General features: G+C 39.7%; 1 protein-coding gene across 2 annotated transcripts in view; it reads left to right on the top strand.

Moving 5' to 3' along the window:
- The window catches only part of CRYL1 (crystallin lambda 1), a 53,854-nt gene that overhangs the window by 14,576 nt on the left and 27,069 nt on the right, over window positions 1–12,209 (top strand). The gene's annotated exons all lie outside the window — the stretch shown is intronic.

Genomic DNA, 12,209 nt, shown 5'->3' with positions numbered 1-12,209 from the left:
TACGTGTGCTGTACCCAAGAGTTTGCAATTTTTCCAGTGGTATACTATTGCAGTGATATACTATTTAGTGTTCCCTTGCTTTTTTCCAGATCATGAAGCTATATGCTGTTACACCACTGTCTTACTCTCTTGTCAGTAATGAGCTCACAGCTTGTTGGTTCATATTGTTATTTTTACATTCATATTGCTTACCTCTGCTGAGGTTAATCTGCAAATTATTGTCTAGTCATTCAGTCCTGTAAAGTCCCTCCAAAAATGTTTATGGTTGTAATGTTGACACCGGTCTTAATTTTATGAGTTAATTTTCAGGTAATTTATGAATGTACTTAACACGGTGCATCAGTATCTGTGAAAAAGAAATAGTCAGCATCTTCCACTGAGTAAGAACTGAGTAAGAATCCTGATGTCTCCTTACCATCTCTTTACCAGTTATTGTCTGTGAAAGGACCTTTTATCTCACGTGTGACCACTTAACTTCCTTCAAAGCTTTTATTTTAATGTTGCAAGACTTCTGAGCATTCACACCAACTGCAACAGCTATGTGCCTCTAGTGCCTGTGCTTGCTACTTCCTTTAGAGTATTTTACTAGGTCTGTGAATCCGGATTTCCCTCTGAAGATTCTTCCTTGTTTATGTAGGACTCGTGCTGCCCTTTTCTCTTAACTTGCTTGATAGAGACATAAGGCTTACAGGCTTATTGTTTGAGGTCTTTCTTGAAGTTCCTTTAAAAGTCACATCATACTTTCCACTCTTCTGCTCTTTGGTAAATAATGTATATTCACTTTTGTTTCAAATGAGCAGTTGTATATCACTGTTAACTGTGTTGGCTGTTCAAACCACATCAAAACATATCCTAGTACCTTTGTTCTAGTTCCCTTCTATTCTGTTCTATGGCTTGAGATAGACCCAGGGAGTCCTCAAGACAAAGGCTTCAGTCTTCTTCAAAGATTAGAAGAAACTGAACAGCTGTGAAGAAAACACTGTTCTGTGTGTATTTTCCAGATGATCATCTTTCTGTATGCTGGTCATCTCTTGGTTCTATGCATTCTTCTTGGTGCATTTTGGAAAAAGAAGGGGATTTTTTTTTTTTTTAATTATTCCTCTTGTAACTTGCATAAAGGATCTGTATGTCTGCTTTTTTTTAATCTTATTTTGACAAATTAAGGGTCCTACATGGCCATGTTCATTTGAGTACTGCTTCTTTGTTCTACCTGTTTTCTTTTGCCTTCCAGTTTTTCATACTAACTGCTATATCTGTATCTGGTGTCTTTGCTTTCTCTGTATGCTACCTGTAAGGATCTCATCCTTCTTACTGCAGCTTTGCATCTTTTATTTTAGTATCTTCTTTTGAAGCTAAGTGCAGCTGTGATGGAATTCATGGTTCTTGTTACTCCTACAGAGATGCTGAATCTTGGTATGCTCTTGTTCATCTTAGAAAGGTTCTTCAGCAGTAAGGTTTTTGAACAAAGTCCTACATACTACTCAAGATTAAATCAAGGGCTGCATCATCTGTTCTTCTCACCATCAGCTGGTCTATGAAATGGTCATCAGGCAAATGTTGCAGAATCAATGTAATTTTGAACTGGAAGGTACTTGTGGAAGTTGACATCTGGTCCAATCTGTTGCAGGACCAACTTTGTCAACTTGCTCAGGATTTGTGCAGTTGAGTTTTGAAATGAATTGAATTTTGAATTTACCTGCTTCTGCAGGGGGGTTGGACGAGATGATCTCTAAAGGTCCCTTCCAACCCTGCCATTCTATGATTCTATGAATGCCTCTAAAGATAAACACTTCTAGTACTAACTCTCTTTGAGTAGCTAGTTACAACATTTGGTTGCCTTCATTGTTAACTTATTTCCTGATGTCTAATTGGAATTTCTGTTCTTGCAACTTTAATCTTGTACTCCTCATCCTACTACCTTGGACCTCTGAGAAGAATCTGGTTTCTCTGTGTGTTCCCTTCAGGTAGCTGTTGTGTGGATAGTCTCTGAATAGCAACAATCTACCTGGGATAATTTTAGCTTTTTGGTTTCAGTTTTATACAGTGTTAACAAATGTACAATGTAAGTGGGAAAATTACTTGAACTAATCATTCATTTGCTTGTGGGAATGGAATAGATCTAAATGAACCTTAGTTCTCATAAGCTTATTTTGGTGATGAATAGTCTGCCTTCTGGCTGAATCGTGTTAACCTTCAGAAACATTGCCTAGTGCAGCTTTGAACCTAGAAGGACAAAATTAATTAGTTGTCATTTATGACTGTAAATGTTCTGAAATTTAATGTAACTGGTGGGGTTTTTTTGTGTTAGTTGAGTATAGAAGATTCTATTTTCTTACTTAGTGATATAACTTACTGATTAACTTGTTAGAAGACTTCCATGAGAACTGTATTTCTTCACCCTAGATTTCCATTGGCTAAATTTTAGCTTCTTTCAAATTAGGCCTTTGTAGACCAAGTCCACTTCAAGCTTTAAACAGTTCCTTGATATTTGCAGTCCTTGAATGAATTCTGCAGACAGTTGCCTTATATGTCATTTTTATTGGACATAATATAAAACAGACGGGATGAAGTAGTTAAAAAGTGGAGCTTCATAAGTGAAAATATTATTTCTTGCATCTTTTTCACTTTTATTAGAAGGACTGAGTAAGAGAAAAATGTCTAACAGTAACATCATGAACTTTTGAAAACGAGGTATGCCTCGATACACGTTGTTTTGTATATTCCTTATCCTGAGCATTTAATTAGCTTGATTAGTGTGCTTTGCGTCACTTCAGAAGGAAATCAGTCTGTTTTTTCATCTAAACCAGAACACTCTCACAGTTTCATTTCTCAGAGCTTTTCTATGCAACTTAGAGTTCGTGTATAACTTACAGTGTTTAGCTGAATGTGCACTGCAAGCTTCTTGCATCACTAAAAGCTTTAATTCTGCAATAGCTTTTCCATTAGCTGAAAATTCCACGGAGATAAAATTAATGGATAATTTGTACTATAATGCTGCTGGCATGGGGCTGTCACAGGTGAGGCAAGTGTTTCTTAATATTGTACTCTTCCCTGCATAAATATATGATGACTCTTGCCTTCTGTCCTTATGTGACTATTGGGTACTGAACTTATTCGTACTGCCTTCGTTATTATTCAAAACAGATCTGAGTGGATGCCTTTCTAGTTCCGAAACAGTATTAGGTTAAGGGAATCTAGGATCTCTTACCACAGTGCTACGAAAATGGAAATATATCTTTTTAAATGCATTGCTTTGGAGCAACGTACTAAGAGAATAATGAAGTTTGCTAGCTCTCAGAGAATAAGATGACTGCTGGCAAGATCTTTCTCTTGACACTTGAGCTACTGTGTACGCTGATGGGTTGTAAGGCCTGGCTGTGCTGATTGAAGATGGGCATGGAAGTTGGCCAAGAGCAGTTCTCTGAACCTGTCAGTTTTGCTGTGGCATGGTACAAAGCAGACTGGCAAGGGAATGAAATTAAGCTTGTAACTTAGACCTCATGGTCTGAGCTATCTATGTTTTTTTCATTTTAGAGGAATGCTACCTAAAAGCCATAAAACAATCTTTACTTTTTTCTATCCTTTTGAAAAGAGCTGTGCAACACAGACTGACTCCCCCTCTTACACCTGCAAACTTTCAAACTGGTGATAACAACACTAAAGGGCCTTCAGCCTGTTTTGTTTGTTTGTTTTTTCTCTAGATCTTATTGATCCTTTTATCTCTCCCAGTTGGACATATTTAGAAAAACAGTGTTACCTGCTTAAAAACAGCTTTCAAAAATCCCAGTGATGCCTTTGAATGGGGAACCACCATTAACTTAGGAGCTCTGACAGTAGGTGTCTCATGCTTTCTGTGAAAAAAATTGTTTGTGATTGTCTGGTGCCAGTTTCTGCTACTAGCTCTTTACTTTCTGACTTTAATGAACTTTTTTACTTCTGGGGATTACTTTTGGGGATGAGAGAATATCTGCAGACAGCAGTGGGTGAAGATGTCTTCAGCTGCCCTGAGCTCATAGGGTAGAAGATCATCCTGGTTTGCAAGCTGCATTAACGGTGTACCTCTAAATACAAAGCTGTGGGAAGGCAGAGCGTGCAAGTATTGCAGTAACATGGCTTTTTCTGGACTGGTTATTGGTCAGTTCAGAGCACTGGACAAAAAAACATGGGTTTGTTTGCTCTCAGCTGGATAAATAGAACCTTAGGCATAGGTTTACTGTACTTATATTAAACACTGACCTGAGGCACCAGAAGTAATGCTTTGGCTTCTGAAGGAACTGGTTTTAAGCATGTGACTGACTCCCTGTACAGAGGTTTTGAGACAACTGTTTTCCTGATTTTAGGATTTGAAGCAGTCTGATCTCAAAGACTTGCTGTAAATATACTTCATCAAGTCTGTGTTTGAATTGAACTGAAAGATGATCTTTGGGTAAACAGCTTGCCAGTGTCACTGTGGTGATGCTGCTGAATGGACTTTTGTCCTTCCAAACTTTCTAACATTCGCCCCTCGTCTGTCCTGTGTGTATAACAGCTAGTGCTGTCTGCCACTAGAGACTTGAATATGGATTTGGTCCTTGTTACAGGAGGCAGTTAACTACTGGGCAGGATGACAGTTATGGCAATAATCTTGCTCTTCAGGTTCTGATTTTGTGCTCTCTGGTGTCCTTTCTAGGACTGTATTTCCATTGCTTTTCCTAGATCACTTCCCTCATTTTTCAGGGTGAACAGGTTCACAGTAGAGGAAAACAGAGATCTAGTCCATTAAGAAGGGATGTGGGGAGGAGGATGTCAATCGGCCCATTTGAGATCTTATTGCACTTCCCTAAGGAAGCAAAAAGGATCTTCATCTCTTCTGTACTAGCCTGATCGACTTATCTGACTATCTTTTGAAAGTTTGGTAGGACATATGAACATCATGGGAAAAGATGGGTCTCTTCATGGTGTGATGCTTACACCAGATGAAGCAAAATTTGCCTTCATTTGTTGTATATATGTTAAACAAGAACCAAACCAAGCAAAATTCCCCACATAGTTGTGTGTGTTTCCCCCCCCCGCCCCCAAACCTTCACAGATCTGCAAGTTTGACTCTTGATTTTTAAAAACTGTATTTCAGAAAACCTATTTTGTATTAAAGATTGGACAGACAGTCGTAATTCAGTAATTTATTCTAAGTAGTATAATAGGACAGTAACTTGATATTTTTATTGCTCCAGTTCCCTAACAGAGTATGTTTCTGAACTGTAGGAAAGTATAAAATGTTACCATCTAAATGCTGGATTTCACCTCACTGAGGTGTTATTTACTTGTAACAGTATTGTGTGGTAGACATCCTTCATGTCGCTGAAGAGCTGGTGATTTAAGCAGCATTGGATTTCACATTGGTATGAGCTTGTAAATTCAAGACAACTTAGAAGTTACCACTTCTTTAGATTTGAAGTGAATTATAGCTCTAATTTAAAAAAAAACCCAAAAACAAATTAACCTGCAAGTACTGGCGTTTTAACTGATGCTTTTACAACTGCTCTATAACATGCTTACCCATCTACTGTCTGTTAGTTGGTGGTTTTGAATTCTGTTAAAGATTTTCTGAATATAAAGTTAACACTGTTCTAAATTGTCCTGGTTTCAAATGGGATAGAATTAATTTTCTTCCCAGTAATTGGTTGTCATGGTTTGACATGACGGCCTTTTCTGGTAAGGGGGAAAGGGCTGTAAAGATGGCTCCTGTAAGAAGTTGCTCACAACTCTCCCCAGCTCTGAGTCAGACCCACTTCTGGGGCTGAGCCAATGAGTCGCCTCCACGATTACTTTTTAAGAAGAAGCTGGAAGAGGAGGTTTCTTCCTTCTTCTCTGCGCCTTCTTTTTCTTCTGGCTGGTGGAGGTGCAAGGAGTAGGAACAGTGAGAGAAACAACCATGAAAGAGAGGAGGAGGTGTGCTGTAGCAGAGACTCCTCTGCATTCTATGGAGAGAAGTGTTGAAGCTGAGATTTATTTTCATTTCTATAGAGACCCCACATCAGTGGTAGAGACTCATTTTGATAATGAGCCCGTATCAGGGGTGGAGACTCATTCTGCTAAAGCTGACCCCGGACCAGGGGCAGCAATTAACTTCATTAAAGGCCCCGAGCCAGGGACATTGACTATGGCCAGAGGAGGCCATGTCCCGTGGGGGGGACCCAACCACTTCACTGCAGACACCAAGCGAGGGGCAGTGGTTCCCTTCTTTAAAACTATGGCTGGAAGAGGCCGTGTGCTGAAGGAGGGACCCTTTATCACTATGGATGGAGCAGGCTGTGTCCTGAGGAAGGAACCCAATATCCACAGCTGTAACTGTGGGGAGGAACCCATGACAAAGCAGCTCACTAAACTTATGCCCACAAGAGGCCTTGTCCCGAGAGAGGGACCTTGCAACTGCAGAAACTGCAACTGTGGCAAAGAATCCACACCTGAGATATTCACCAAGGACTGCGTCCCGTGTGAGGGACGCTGTATCAGCAGAAGCCGCAGCTGTTGGGAGCAACCCACACCAGAGAAGTTCGTTAAGGACTGTGTCTTGGGGGAGAAACCCCGTGTTGGAACAGGGGAAGAATGCCAGGAGTCGTCCTCATCTGGGAAGACAGAATCGGCACAGCCCATCTGTGAGAGACTGACCACATCCCCCATTCCCTGCCCCCCTCAGCCATTGAGCGGGGAGGAGGTAGAGATATCAGGAGCAGTGAGCTGGGCCCAGGAAGAAAGGAGGGATGGGGGAGGGAGATCTTAAACTGCTGGTTGTAATTTTCTCATCAATCTACTCTCTTTTTGTTTTTATTCCATTCTGTTTCTTGTAGAATAGGCTTTCCTACTTTCTAAGTCGAGTACTGGAATCTGTTTTGCCCAGAACCATAATTGGCAGTGAGCCCTCCCTGCCCTTGTCTCAATCCACAACAACCTTGCTTATCTTTTTACTCCGATTTTGCTGGGACCTCTGCCATCCTAACGAGGATGGGGGTGAATGGGGGCATCAAGCGAGAGACTGTCGTGCTGCTGCTGTGCTAGCTGGGCCAAACCACAACATTGGTACAGGGCTATGTTTTTGGATTTAGTGTGAGAATAATGTTGGTAACGTGGAAATATTTTGGCTGTTGCTGAGCAGGGCTTACTTCTCCCTGTGTCCTGCTAGTGAGTAGGCTGGGAGTGCACAAGAATCTGGGAAGGAGCATGGCCAGGACAGCTGACCCCCAACTAGCCAAAGGGATATCCCATACCAAAGACCATCATGTCCAGTACATAAACTGAGGGGAGTTGATGGAGGTGTGTGAACCACCGCTTGTGCATCAGTCGGTGAGGGATAAGCAATTGCATTGGGCAGCACTTGTTCAGTTTTTTCCTTTTTTTAATTCTCCTTTTTTTTTTGTATATTCCTTTTCATTACTGTTATTGTTATAATTGTTTTTGTTTATTTAATTTTAATTAGTCAACTGTTCTTATCTCAACCACAAGTTTTACTTGGGTTGTTTTTTTCCTAATTTTTCCTACCCATCCCACTAGGGATGTGGGGTGAGCTAGTGGCTGCATGATGCTTACTTGCTGGCTAGGCTTAAACCACAACACACTTTAAACTTCCACTCAAAATATAGTTATGAAACAAGTTCAAACCTTAAGAACCAGAGAAGTCCTCTGCTCCTCAGCAGAAGAGCATATGAGAGGACCATACCTTTATCAGAACATTCACCTTTACCTTTGCTGCCCAACTAATATACAGTTATCCAAAATCAGGTGGGAAGGGGTTAGTCCAACCCCAGCCCCAAGGCTGGATCAGTCATATCTAGACAACTATCTATTAAAAATAGGCGAACATGTTCTCAAAATAATCATGTGATGCAATTCCTTCTCCTCTCCTGTGTAAAACATTTTACTTCAGTGCATACCTACCCTGTAGAAAGTCGGTAACTGAAGCCCCAGGATATGAGCATATGTGACCATGCCTTTCTATCTTGTTTATATATATTTTTAATAATTATGTTAAATGGTGGTATGTGGCCCTGTCATTAAAAATTACCAATATGTTTTCCATTCAAAAGAGCTGCTGCCCCTATCCTGCCTGCTTTACTCTTGGCTTATGCAATGCCAGTTCTTATTCCTGTTCAAAATAGTCTAGGATGCCAAGGTTGTTTTGTGAAATTTTCATGCATTAAACAGATTTGGTAGATTTTTACATTGGTGAGCTAAATCTTACTGCTTAACAATAATATTGGAAGCAAAATTGATATTCTATTTTAATAATTTGTTTTGATTTTAAAAATACCATTTTACTTCTCTAATGGTTTCACTATCTGAACTCCAAAACTGGAGTCAAACCATCATATTTTTTAATTGCAGGTGGTGTAGTTCCCTAGATTCACATGTGTAATTCACTTTTTGAGTGGAATGCACATCAGTGTCTTAGATGGAATACAGAAGAAATAAGCTCTAATTTCTTCAATGGAAGGCGCATCTTTAGTCTTACAGAACAGAAGTATAGACTTAAACCCTGCAGGAGAAGCCCAAACTACCACATGGATACAAAAACCTAAACAGAAACAGTAATAATTAGCATTTAAATACTAATGATAGTAGTAAGCATTATAAACACTGTTTTGCTGAATATATAATTTGAAATTGATGTGGGTTCTACAAAACAGTGGTAATGACAAACACAGTGGTCCATGTGCATCTGCAAGTGGAGCAAATAGATTCAGTCTTGGTTGCAATGTTGTCAGTAGTATTGGGGGAACAGAATTTGTTGTAGAATTGCAGGGTTTAATTTGCAGAGAGATTACTTTAGCATGTGTGTTTTTCTTTCTGAAGTTAACTGGGTTTTTACAAGAAACTTATTTAGATGTGGTACAATTACACAGAATATTTGTATTTGACTGTACAGTTGCTAGCTATAGTAGTAGTGCCTTAAAATCTGTTTCACATAATTAAATTTCAAAGTCTCCTTTTCAGGTATTTTTGTCTGTCTTTTATGTAGGTAACCTGAATGCTGTTTAAAATCCACAGATCCCAGCTTTATGTAGATTTATGTTACTCAGACTTTGGTTTAGAAATACAGTATTCTAAAGTGACTTGGTAGGTTGCAAATGAAACAATTATTCCTGAAGTATTTTCTGGCAAGCTCTTTTTCTAGAGGATTATAACTGTAGAAGGTAATGAAAGTATTTGTATAAATGGATTAGGCACCAAAATTTTCAGAAAAGCTGCTTTTCTGAGATTCAGAATTCTTTGTCTCTTAATCCTGTGAAGATCTTCATATTCCCATAAAGCTGCAGATTAGGTGGTTGCTGTCACAGAAGTGCTAGCAGTTTCAGTCCAGCTTGAGATAGGTCAGTGCTCCGAAAGCTGCTGCTGCTTCTTCATTCTACGTGAGAAGATTGCTGTTACTTGACATTAGGAAGTGTTCTACAGAAGCACCTAAAAATTGTTGGCTAAATCGCAGCACTGAAAAGCTGAGAGCACTTAATGCTGTAAATTTTTATGTGTAGAAATAGAGAAGAGAGCCAGGGTTTGTGGGATGTCTGGAGATTCTCAACTGCAGAAAATTAAGACCATCCATGTAGCAGTCAAAGTGGCTTTAGCATCTAAACAGTTTACCTGCTACTTGAAGCCCTGTTGAATTTACTGGGAAAAGCAAAGTCACAAACTCTAGAAAATATCTTTCCACCTCAGCTGTGGTTCAGGCAAGGCTACAGGGCATTCTTGCTGTAGCAGCTGCAGTGTGGCCGTGAAGCTTTTAGGAATTGGATGGTGAAAGGTGAAGGTAGGAAAGGAAGAGCTGCCGGGGGTATTTATTACGTGCTGTGAACTAGCATGCACAGAGCTCTGCCTGTTTGAATGAGGAGCCACTTGAGAGCTTACAGGTCAGGATTAAGAGGACCACCAAAGTGGAAGACATTGTGGTACAGACCACTAGATCAGAAAGAAAGGCTTCCTTCAGACAACTAGAAGAAGCCTCACATTCACAGGCCCTTGTTGTCTTGATTATGTTTTGAATGCACAGCACCTAGAATCTAGTAATGAGACTGGAACTCGTTGTACAGATGTGACTTTCAAACTTCTTTATTTAGCAATTCCTTATGCTTGGTGACTATCCATACTAGTGACTGAGAGGACTCTATGCTGCTCCCTGTAATGGCAGCTCCAGCTGCTCTTACAGAAAGTGACTTGGTTCTTGCTGAAGGATTGCTGATCTTTGGCCTTCTCTATGCCAGTTCAAACCTTTGGCTTTCATCTTGTACTACTATGCTTGTATAGGACAATACCACTTATTTTAGGACTGTATTACTGTGTTGCAGTGCTTTACCTTCCGGCCATGCTTTGTTTCTTTCACTTCCCAGTGCTACTAAATCAACAGCCTTGGCAGTTATTCCTGTTGCTAGTGTAAGGAGAAGATATTTTGCAAGGTAATGTTTTGGGGAGTGTTTTCCTAGAAGGTGGTACAGGTGAGTTGCTACCTTGGCGTATCTTAGAATAGGTGGGAAGAACCTGGGTAGATGCCAGTATTTAAATATTGGCAAATGAAGTTGTGCACTTAAGTGAACATGAACGTGTGTGGGAGTGTAGAGGGTGGATAGCACGGTGGGAAAAACCTGTACAAAACCACAAAGGCACTGGATTTAAACAGATAAAACTCCCTAGATTTCTATGTACTGGCATTCAAGGGAGTGTGTCACATGAGTGTAACTCTTTGATGTCTAGTTGCCCCTCATTAATACTCTTGTCTGGGTATCAACGTTTGTACTTTAGGTAGAGAGTCTACCATGTGTTTATCTTTGTTTAGTTCTTGTAAGAGTTTGTAGACTTGTCAAGTAGCTGCTATGTGTTCTCTGAACATGTATTTGAGTAGTGTGATGTCTATTATCTTTAAGCCTTTAATGCAATAAAACTTCCAGGAGGTGGGTTTTAAAAATTAACAGCTGTCATGTTTGGATCAGGCTGTTAAAAAAAGATGTTTAATAAAGTTTAAATTGGAAGTAAGATTAGTTGCAACCTTGTTCTGGTCCTCTGGCCTTGGAATAAAGGTGTACTGTTCACTGCAAACAAGAAGTGTAATCTTCTCTACAAAAAGAGCACAGAAATATACAGTATCACTTAAAATGCGTAGAGGTTTATGCTAACCTTTTTGCACTGATTCTTTGAGAGAGACTGTGGTAGCTTTAAAACCCTATCTTATCAGCTCGCTGTTTGATCTTCTCTTTCTCAGGGTAAACAGAATAGCTTCAGACCTCTCCAGGTCTCATAGCTGAGAGCAAGTGAAGTACTTGTTTAATGAATTGTTTAGAGCTTAATTTCCCCCCTATTCTTCAGGGAATTGGTGTCTCTGAGAAAATAATTGCATGCTTGATGAGGACAGAGGCTTTATTGCAGTGGTCCAACAACCTGAATACAATTGTGACACTATATGAGAAACTTCAACCAAATGGCCCATTCAGAAACATTACGTAACTGTGGCAGGTTTGAGTTTCCAGTAGATCTGAGTTTGCCTTTTTGATTATCATCTGATGTGAGAGGAGGCTTAGGATTTCAGGTTCACAATAAACCTATTCAGAGCAACTCTTTCATTAGCTTGAACAGTATCTGCAGAGTTTTCTTCATCTTTTGCTTTACTAAAAGGAACTATTTAGACTTAACCAGCAAGCAGGGATCCTGGAATTATAAGCAGAGTATCATTTTGTTTTGATAAGGCCATGTATTACTTTAGGCTCTATCTGGAGTTCTTAAATGACCGTGTTTATCACTCTTGCATTGTGGAACTCTGAGCACTGTTCCATGCAACTTGCTTATTTTTTTTTTTTAGACTTCAAATGACTTTTCATAGAATCATAGAATGGTAGGGGTTGGAAGGGACCTTTAGAGATCTAGTCCAACCCCCAACCATTTACTGAGTTAAAAACTCTGCCCCTGAGCATTCCTGCCACAAAGTCTGCCTGAAGCTGCAGATATTAAATGAACACTTTGAATTATATTGAATATATAGCCTTTTCCCCTACCCTCATGTGCAGTTCAGAGTAACAGGAAGGACAGAATGAAGTACTGACAAGTGGGAGAAGGTTAGAGTTGGAAAAGAGCAGGTGTTTTCTGTTTAAGAGGAAAGCTGAGGTTTTGTAAGTTTCTGATGCCATTAAGATTCTTTATAGATCCCTCAAAAAATCAAGATCCCTCAAAAAAAATACAAACTGTCTTTGTTTCCC

Source organism: Colius striatus, chromosome 1 (genome assembly GCF_028858725.1).
Source record: "Colius striatus isolate bColStr4 chromosome 1, bColStr4.1.hap1, whole genome shotgun sequence".
NCBI classification, from domain to species: Eukaryota; Metazoa; Chordata; class Aves; order Coliiformes; family Coliidae; genus Colius; species Colius striatus.
This window is presented reverse-complemented; position numbering and strand designations above follow the sequence as displayed.